Source organism: Pipistrellus kuhlii, unplaced genomic scaffold (assembly GCF_014108245.1).
Source record: "Pipistrellus kuhlii isolate mPipKuh1 unplaced genomic scaffold, mPipKuh1.p scaffold_m20_p_13, whole genome shotgun sequence".
In the NCBI taxonomy this organism is placed as follows: Eukaryota; Metazoa; Chordata; class Mammalia; order Chiroptera; family Vespertilionidae; genus Pipistrellus; species Pipistrellus kuhlii.
This window is the reverse complement of record NW_023425438.1, coordinates 8,591,859-8,602,028: the sequence shown is the minus strand read 5'-3', so window position 1 is coordinate 8,602,028 and position 10,170 is coordinate 8,591,859.

Sequence of the window (10,170 nt, the reverse complement as noted above, 5' to 3'; positions counted from 1 at the left end):
GTCAATTTTCATGATTTTATCAGTCAGCCAATATGAATGAGTCCCTGAATTATGTATTTAGTATTGAATTCTCTTTTAAACCCCATTCACCAACATATCGGACATACTATAACTGATAACTCAGTGTTTTTAAAGCTGCCTAACTCATTTCGTGCTCAAATTTATTTCACTAAGCATGATGTTCTTCCTTGGTTTCTGGTGGCAATATCCTTACTCTCCTAGTCTTAAACCTCAAGTTTCAACCCATATTTATCCCCCTCTTTTTTAAACTATTTCATCAGTTTCTAAGACCTATCAATTTCTTTTTTAAATTACACTTAGTTTTGTTTGTTTGTTATATTTACATCACCGCAATTGGGTGCTCCATTTTCACTGCCGACAGATTTATTTTCTAAAACATGACTATCTTCAGTCAGCGACTATGATCAAAAACTGTCCATGTAACACCTTAATCAATAAAGAAGTTTACAAAAAATATATCAATATCGCCCAATACATCAAAAGCCTGCCAGGCAAGTCTGCCTGCAATGTCCCTTTCTAACACTACAACTTATATTCCAGCTCAAGGACTATAGTCTGTTTTAGCTAGACATTGTGATCAATTTTGAAATCATGGTTTTATCCATGCTGTTTCCCCAGTGGATGAGTTCTTATCTCCTTCTTACTAAATGATATGAATTCCAGGAATGTTTTACACTCCTTTTACTTCCCATATTCTGGGTAAGTCATCAGCGACCATCCAGAATTAAAATCTTGCCTCTGTTTTTCTACAGAAGATCATTTGGCCTTTTGCATTTAATGCCCTACAAATTTAATTGTCTTTTATATGTGTGTATTTCCTATCTTCTCAACTAACTTATAAAGTGTTATTATCAGAATTATGTCTTATCTCTTCTTGCAGCTGCCACAATAACTACTGCCAGTCACTTTAAGCACTCAATAAATAGTTGATTGGTTGTATCTAACAAAATAAATTCTTAATGCAAGTTATTTATATTGATAAACTATATATCCATGCTTTTAAAGATCATTAACAACACTATGCATAGTGATAATTCCTAATCAATGGCTTAAAACTGTTTTATATACTCAATAAACTAAAAAATAAAGATCCATTAATCAGCTTCAATTAGTTTGACAGTTGATCAAAGCCCCAAATGGATGCATAAACAAACACTGTTCCAGTAACTGTCCTTTATCTCAGCTACAGCCTTCATTCCCTCCCTCTTTTCCTTCTAAATGGGACAATTATCACGGCTTGATTATGTCCAGGGAAGGTACATCTACTTACTGAGGGGGGAGAGAGGGAATGGGGGAGAGACTTAATCTGAGTGTTAAACAGCAGTGGCCTGGTTGATCAAGTATCTGAACCCAGTACCCTTTAATAAGATCAGTTTAATAGTCACAAGTGAGGTTTGACATTATCTGCTAATTTTTCTTGCCAGAAGTAACACATTATTATATGTTAACATTCATCTCTCCTTGTAAAGCTAGAGACCAAGAGATGTGTTTTACTCATTTCTGAATCCTCGGTGCATAGCAGCTTTGTGTACACTCATTCATTCATTCATTCATTCTTTTTCTCAGTGTAGCAGAGGATAGTGCCGTGCCCTCTCCTTAGCCATTCAATAAGTATATCACTTGTGTACTGACTTATGGAGATGACACTGGGTGACATTTAGGGACTATGCAAACAGATAAACATGTACAAGGCAGAAGGGGAGAGAACCCCTGCCCCCCCCCACACACACACACACACATGCTTTCCTCCCTCTGCCCTGTTCTCACACATTCATTTATTAGAGAGAAAGCGAAAACCGAAGGGAGTGGCCTGCAGAGTGCTGGGCATGTGCCCCACTCATGACCGAGGCTGTACCATTCCACATTTCCATGGTGAAGGAGGGAGACTAATCCCTGGGCCATCTCTCCAGGCCTGTGGTTCTCAGCGGGGTGATTGCATCCCAGAGGGAACACTTAGTAATGTCTGAAGACATTTTGATGGTTACAATTGTGTGTGTGTGTACACGTATGCATGTGCACCCTGCTTCCTAGTATCTAGTCTAGTGTGTACAGGCTAGAGACGCTGCTAAACATCCGATAAAACAGACCAGTGCAGTTCCACAACAAGGAACTGTCCAGGCCCCCATGTAATTAGGGCTAAGAAAGTCTGCTTTAGATCTTAATTCCGCAGGTAAACTGGGACCTTGGATTCTGTCTTTTCAACATGCGTCCTCAATAACCTGAAACAGAGGAATTCCTCGACTCTCCAAATGCCAGCGTTTTCTCGCAAGACTTATTTGAAAACAGGATAAACACTGAGCATTCGAGTGAAATATTCCAGCTAATTATTAGCTGGAATATTTCACTCGAATGCTCAGTGTTTTGCCCCGATTTGTATGATTCGTGTTGATATGAAATACTTAAAAGGAGCTTCGTGGAGCACCGGCATGACTCATTATCCCTGGCGGGCAGCCAGCCAGGGTGAACACCCTCCCCATCTAGTGGGCTGACAGGCTTGTGGGGTCCATTGTCAAGGCGAATGCCTCCACAATGACAGCACGCAGCCTGCTCCAGGGTCCCACAAAAGAGAGTGCTGTAGCGGATAACTGCTTCCAGGATTCCTGCTGTCAGACAAATAGACAAGGTCTAACTTCTCGGTGGTCCTCCCGCAGAGCGCATCAATGCCTCTTCTTGCTGCTTTGCTCCGGCAGCACTACGTGTTGTTTCTCTCTGGCAAATGGTCCAGCTAGCATCTGACCTTATCTCAGGTCATGTCCTATTGATCCCGGCATGACGTTATTGTTGGGAGATAAGCCTTTTTCTCAACAAAACTTAATGCCCACAGCTTCTAAACCACTGTCTGGAGGGAAGTTCCAGTTCTTTTTGTGCTCTGCGGCACGTCAGTCACTGAAAAGGGCATCTGCAGCGGCTCCCAGCTGGCTCTTCCCAGTTCCTCTCTTCCCTGCAGCCAGAGCCTCAAGCAGGCCCCCTCTGGCAGATGCATGGCCTACCTGCCCTTTATAACCACAGGCGCCTGCATGGACCCAGGCAGGGAAACTCTGTCTCTCCCTCGTCCTTATTTCTGACATTTCAGGACCTGACCAAGCTGTTTCTACCTCCAGCCCACTACCCCTCTCCCTTCTCTGCTTCCAAAATTATAGTTGTCCTCCTGCTTTTGTCTCCTTTCTAACCTACCTTCTGTATGACATCTGGCTTTCTTTGGGAAACAGTTCTCATTGTGTCATCTTGTACATAGAAGCCACCAATGAGTCCCTGTTATTTGTGGAGAAATATCCAAATCTCTTTGATAGATGACCAAGACCCTGTATAACCTGGGCCCTATGTTTACCTGCTATGCCATGTATTATTGCCTCTCTGATATTCTCACAAAACTCCACAACTTACTTGAAAAGGCATATTCTTTCATATCTCTGCTTTTCTTACATTGTTCCTTTGCAGTGGAATACATTATTTTATCTTCGCCATTAGGCAAACTCTTATTGAGAGATACATCTCAAGTTAGAATACATCTAAAAAGTCTTCCTTGACTTCCCTGAACTAAATATAACAGGTCAGTTTCCCCAAGAAGCAGACTCTGAGACAGACACTGGCATGCAGATGGCTTATTGGGAACGTGGTCTTAGGCTCAATGTTAGTGGAAGTGGGAGGGTGGGAAGATGCAGGACTGTCCAGAGACAGGTTGAGCTATGATGCAGTCACAACGAAGGCCTCCGCCAGCATTATGCGGAGCTCATAGCTAGCATGTTTCTTCAGAGTTGCTCTGAATTAAGGCAAGAGGGTGGGGTCTGTAAACTTCAATGCTCAGGCAAGATATAAAATGTGGACTGTCCCAGGAAGGCAAGGCCAAGGGCAAGCCCCATAGCTGACTCTGAGGAGAGCTCTGGATACCTCATATGTCATCAGCTGGGAGACTGAGAACTTCAGTCTTTAAAGAGGGGCTAATTCCCTAAAAGAATGCTCCTAAAACTCCACAAAGATCTCAAAAGGCAATGTCTATTTTTCTCAGTAAGAAAGGATTTAACACCAATAACATGTCACTGGCCACTTACAAGAAAGACACACCTGGTCATACAAACTCTGGAAAGAATAAATAAAAAAACAATATTACACGAAAGTTATTAAAAAAAACAACTAATGTTCCATCGTAATGAGAACTAACAAGCTTAATATCTCCTTTACTGCCTGGTAATGTAGATCCCCTCTTACTTGTAGAAGAAAACATTCTAAGATCAAAGATATATATTGAGACAGGAACACTGTAGCCTTTTGAATGTTGCTCATTTTGTTCAGTTCATTAGATGCTGAAGGATAATTAGTTCATCATTATAAATAAGACTATTCAGGAAATGTAATAGAGAGAATTTTCATAATATAATTACGTAGCCTAGCATACAACTACTCATTACTGTTTATGCTCTTCATCGTGAGTCAGTGGATGTCAACATTCAAATTTCATCTTGAACATGGCCTGACTTCTCCTTTTTTAACTTGTAACTTGAAAGTTACATTCTAGATACTTTATTCCTAATTACCACTTGTTTTATTCCTTTGAATGCAAAAACATAATGGGGGGAAAAGAAACTTTTTTCCCTCACTTATCACTAAAGACACACCAGATTTTCTTAGGTAGCAGACACCACTCTTTACATAAATTACTCTGACTTAGGCAAAATTATCATGTAACTGTGAATTACCATTTCTAAACCTGAGAAATAATTTTATAAACCAAGTAATGCCAGGGGCACCATACGCTGCAAGAGGCAAAGTATTCTCACCTAACACCTCGGAGGAAATGTGACCCTGATGGCACCTTCACACCTGGAGTTTGGACTTCATCCCCCTGGGCAGGGAGTGGGGGGTGGGGTGACCACAAGGCAGGGGGGCGGGGGGAGAGGAAGAAAGGAAGGATAGGGTGAGAGAGCAGAACAGGGGCCCCTCAGTTGCCAAGAGCCCTGAGGACCAAGGCTGCACCCTAGCCCGCCCAGGCTCCATCACCTCATGGGTGGTTAGTTTCCTTTGTCACTTTGGCCCCCTCTGCCAGACCCTGGTACCCAGTTTTGGATCAGACATCCATTTAGTTATTTCTGTGAAGGAATTATTTATTTATTTTTTTAAAATATATTTTTATTGATTTCAGAGAGGAAGGGAGAGAGAGAGAGAGAAACAGCAATGATGAGACAGAATCATTGATCCGCTGCCTCCTGCCTCCCCCCTATAGGGGATTGAACCCACAACCCTGGCATGTACCCTGATCAGGAATCAAACTGTGACCTCCTGGTTTATAGGTCAACACTCAACCTCTGAGCCCTGCAGGTGGGGCCAATGTCCTGCTACTTCTATTGCCTGAAGTCTATAAGGAGTCTGGGTTTAGGCATTGATTGTTGTGACCACATCTAAGAAAGATCTTGCCTGCATCTTCCTGGAAAAACCAATATTTAGTCTCTCCATAGCTTGTGTAAGGCCTACAATGTTCAGAATTTTAGGGTGGCATCTTAAAATTTTATAGCTGACTTTGTAGAACATGCAGTATAAATTGCATTGTCACAAGGAATCTCTTTTTAATGCCTTTATTAGCTATTTCTCCCTGAAGCAATTCTTAAAAGAGCACATTTTAAATATTAAGCATATCTGAAGAGGGTTTAAGAAAATGGATGGCGAGGCATTATGACAAGTTTAGAGCAAAGACTATTCATACACTCAATTTCTTACAAGTGAAATTTATTCAGTGGGCTCTGTAGTGATAATTTGCCCTAGGCAAGGATTTGGCCAGAGGTATGCCATCATACCTCTGGCCAAATCCTTGCATTCAGTGCACCTCTCTTCCTCAAATCTGACAATGTATATTGATAAAAGATTAGAATCCAACTCTTTCCTGTTAAGAGCAATAATAAAATATCAATGAACACTGCTTCAACCTCTTTTTGTCTTTGTCTCTTCATATGTCAAAAAATAAATTTGAAAGTAAATAAGTAACCAATTTTCTTATCTTGTGTGGGAAGATTCCCGCAAACATACATAACCACAAAAGTAGAAAGTTGTGTCTAAGTTATACAGCTGTCTATGTGACTAATAATTTGGAATAGTGAAAAGAAGACAGGTTTTTGACTCTAATAAAACTGCATTTAAAAACTTGTTTTGCCAGTAGTCGAGGAACCTGAACTAATTGTTAACATTTTTTTTTGCCTTAGTCTCAAATAGGAAGAATAATATCTTTTAGAAACACTGTATTAAACCAGATGAATAACATTAAGTTGTGAAAATGATGGGGCATAAGACTTTCAATAAGCTGTTGTTGCCCTCACTGCTGTTAGTGTTGTTGATTTTATTGGCACTCTTCAGTGAATGGGGATTTGATTTTCTTTTTCATTCAGCCCATCAGACTCGGCCTTCTCAGATTCAGCCTGAGAAGACCCATATTATTAATGTGCAGCACTTACTGCAAGCTAAGGAATACAAAGACAAATGAAATTATATTAGCCAATCTGCTTTCAGGTTGCTATGCACAAGGCTTTACTCTGACTCTGCTGCAGTTATATTTCCTCCTCCTGTATTAATGATACTGTTGTATTTGAGTAGTTATTAATAACTAGAGGCTCAGTGCATGGATTTGTGCACTGGTGGGATCCCTCAGCCTGGCCTGTGGGGATCTGGCCAAAATTGGTTCTCTGACATCCCCCAAGGGGTCCCAGATTGCTAGAGGGCAGTTCTCGGGTGATGCACCCAGAATTAGGCTCTCTTCTCTCTGGTTCCTGGGTGCATCACCTGAGAACCATAGCTGCCAAGTCATTGCAGCTTGGCAGTCCTGTGTTGAGCATCTGCCTTCTGGTGGTCAGTATACATCATAGCTACTGGCCAAGTTGGACAGTCAATTAGTTGCTTAGGCTTTTATATGTATAGATAGGAAAGGAGAAAAGGGAAGAGCAGGTATTATAGGCATACTAGGGGCCTCGCGCATGAAATTTGTGCACTGGTGGAGGGTGTCCCTCAGCCTAGCCTGCACTCTCACCAATCTAGAACCCCTCTGGGGATGTCTGACTGTTGGTTTAGGCCTAATTCCTATGAAAATGGGCCTAAACCAACAGTCAGACATCTCTTTCACAGTCCAGGACTGTTGGTTTCCAGCCACTCACCTGCCTGCCAGCCTGATCACCCCCAAATCACTCCCCTGCCAGGCTGATAGATGTCTAATTGTTCTTCTGCCAGCCCAATTTCCCACAACTTCCCTCTCCTGCCAGCCTGGTTGCCCCCAATGGCCCTCCCCTGCTGGTCTGGTCACCCACAACTATCCTCTTCTGATTGCCATCTATGGCAGCCATCTTTGACCACATGGGGGTGGCATTCTTGTGCGATGGTGTGAGGGTCAATTTGCATATCACCTCTTTATTACATAGGATTATATAGGATCCCTGCAAAATACTGGGGAGGAATCCAAGCAAAGGAAGATAGATGGATGCCCCATAAATTTGGGATGACATAGGGAAAGTATTTGCCTGTCAATCACACATAAGGACAGAGATGGTTGGCCAGAATGGGCATAGCCACTGCAAACACATCAAAACTTTGGATATATAATCCCCTAAATAAAGGAATTTGCTCTCTTAGTTCTTCTTGGCATATTTGGCTTATGGCTGGCTGTCCCATGCTCTAATCACCATCTCCCATTCCTAAAGCTTTCTGTCCAACCACTGGGACAACTTTTCCTCATTGTGACCACTGATAATTCTATCTTCTTTCTTCATATATTTCTCCTCTCATCTTCACTGTGCTCACCTTGCAGTTTTGAATCTATAACTCATCATTTTTATATCCCCCTTAGAAATCTAAATTCCCTCGTTACCCAGTATTTTTGACAATTCCACCTCCCAACATACCAAAGTGCATCAGTAACAGATGAGCTGGTACTAAAAAAACAACTGCTCTGAAGGAGAGTAGAAGATACCACCCCCAAATTTGCCTCTTTGGCATTAGGATTATTTTAGGCTGATAATTTTTAAGAAATAGCAGACATAGGAACAACTCCGAGAACTCAGTAGAAGGTACCCTTTCCAAAGAGACACATTTATAAATCTTCATTTCTAAGGGCCTCTGCCTCTCTGCCGGGACAGGATGACTCTGACTCTACAGAAACTCAACAATGGAGAAAGGGAGGATTTCAATCTATCAGTCTTCCCTTTGTTTACTGGATTATTGTTTCCTTTCCTGGAAACTGCATACAACTGACTCTCCTCACCCCCAACACTTTTGTCTTTAGCCGGATGTGTTATTTAAATCAATAGCTTGAGACATTTTGATGAGTAACTGAGTTTTTCCAGGTATTATATATAATGCCTTTTCTCAGCTTGAGAAAGATCCTTTTTGTTGAGTGCTTTTATCATGAAAGGGCTTTAGCTATTTTCAGATGGTTTTTCTGCATCTATTGAAATGATCATGTAATTTTTGGTGTTTATTACAATAGTGCATTTTATTGTTTGATTTTACATGTTAAAACTGTTACAGAGAAAATCGCAGGCCCATAATGGCATCACTTATGGAAAAGCCCATGATATCAAACCTGAATTTAATACCCAACTTAGCTGTAGTTTCCACCTTCACCAGAAACGTAACCTTAACCAACAAGTAGGGAATTTTCTTGCCAACACCATCCAACATAGGAAAAAGAGGCAATCTGCATGATAAAAGCCATGCTTTTGTCTTTTCCAAAAAAAATATTTCCTAGCCTAAAGCTACTCCTTACTTATCTTTTGCTAATAACTCTCCTGATACATCCTTTTTCCTATGTAAACTTTCCATTTTGTCAAATCCCTCTGAATGCCTTTCTACCTGCTGAATGAGATGCTACCTCATTCTTGAATCACCTAACACAGCCATTAGACCTTCAAATTTACTTGATAGAATTTTGTATTTAATAATACATTTTAATTGTTTTTCTTTCTTTACAGAAATATTCCTAGTAACTCTTATTTCCTTCTACTTCACTTATATCATTGGTTGATATTTTACCTACCTTTCTAGGCACATCAATAATTCAACCTCTTTCAAGAATCTCTACTTCCTGACAGTTTGTATGATCCATGTGATCCTTTCATGATTTTTATTTTATCTGCATCATTCATATGGGTATCACTTTTATATCATCTCACACTACATAATCACATGTATGTGGGCTATATACGGTACTTATTGTTCTTAGGGGCATAAAACACATACCATGCTTGCATTATATTATACCATGGTTTCCAGCATAGAAATATGTGCAGAACATAGACAGAAAGGTTGTTCAGTAAATGTCTGTTAGATTGCAAGGAGTTCCCAGATGTTTTTGAGGCCAGTCTTCTGATTACTATGTCCCTGAAAGGGTTGATGTAATCACATTATACCCAAAACATGCTGAATTCAAATTAACAACCAGATTTCCATTTTCATTGTCTTGTCATTTACTTGAGCGTTATATCTTCTTGATGGAAAGTTATGGCAGATAATTCAATATGTGGATGCATATTTCTAGAACATTTTAACAGAAAATCCATTTAAAAAACGAATCCAAGTGGAAAAAGGCATTTTCAGTTTTAACTCAAAAAGTTGTCTAACAATATTAACATGACATACATCCGATCCTCAGCTTTTAAACATTGAAGACAGTTTTATAACACTAAATTCAGTAGCTTAAAGAAAAAACAAAACTTATCTGTCAAGCTTATGTTCTCATTGTGGATGCTGCAAATCTCCTTCCCTTCTAACTTTTTAAAGAGCTCCCTGCAATCCAGAAATTACTTAGGGTTGCCAAAGGAAGAATGCATGAGGTCAGAAGGGGTAAAGAATTATAAATTGATTATTACATCTGCCCGCAGAAGGACAGATATTTCTTATAGTTTAGAAAAATGATGCTTTATAACCTCCACTTTTAATTTGTGTTGATGTTTAGTAGGGAGCAATTAGAGTTATTGGGTTAGTTCCAAGAGTACAGGAAACTCATCCATAAGTCATCACAGGGGTGATTAAAATCCCCTATCTCTACTCCTCAATATCTAAAAGCAGGAAATGAGATATAGGTATGCAAGAAATGCTCTAGCAATAAATCTATTTTTTTTTTCTTTCTGCCCATTGCTTTTCTAAGCTCAGTATTCACCTTCCCTAGGAAGACTCTCTTAG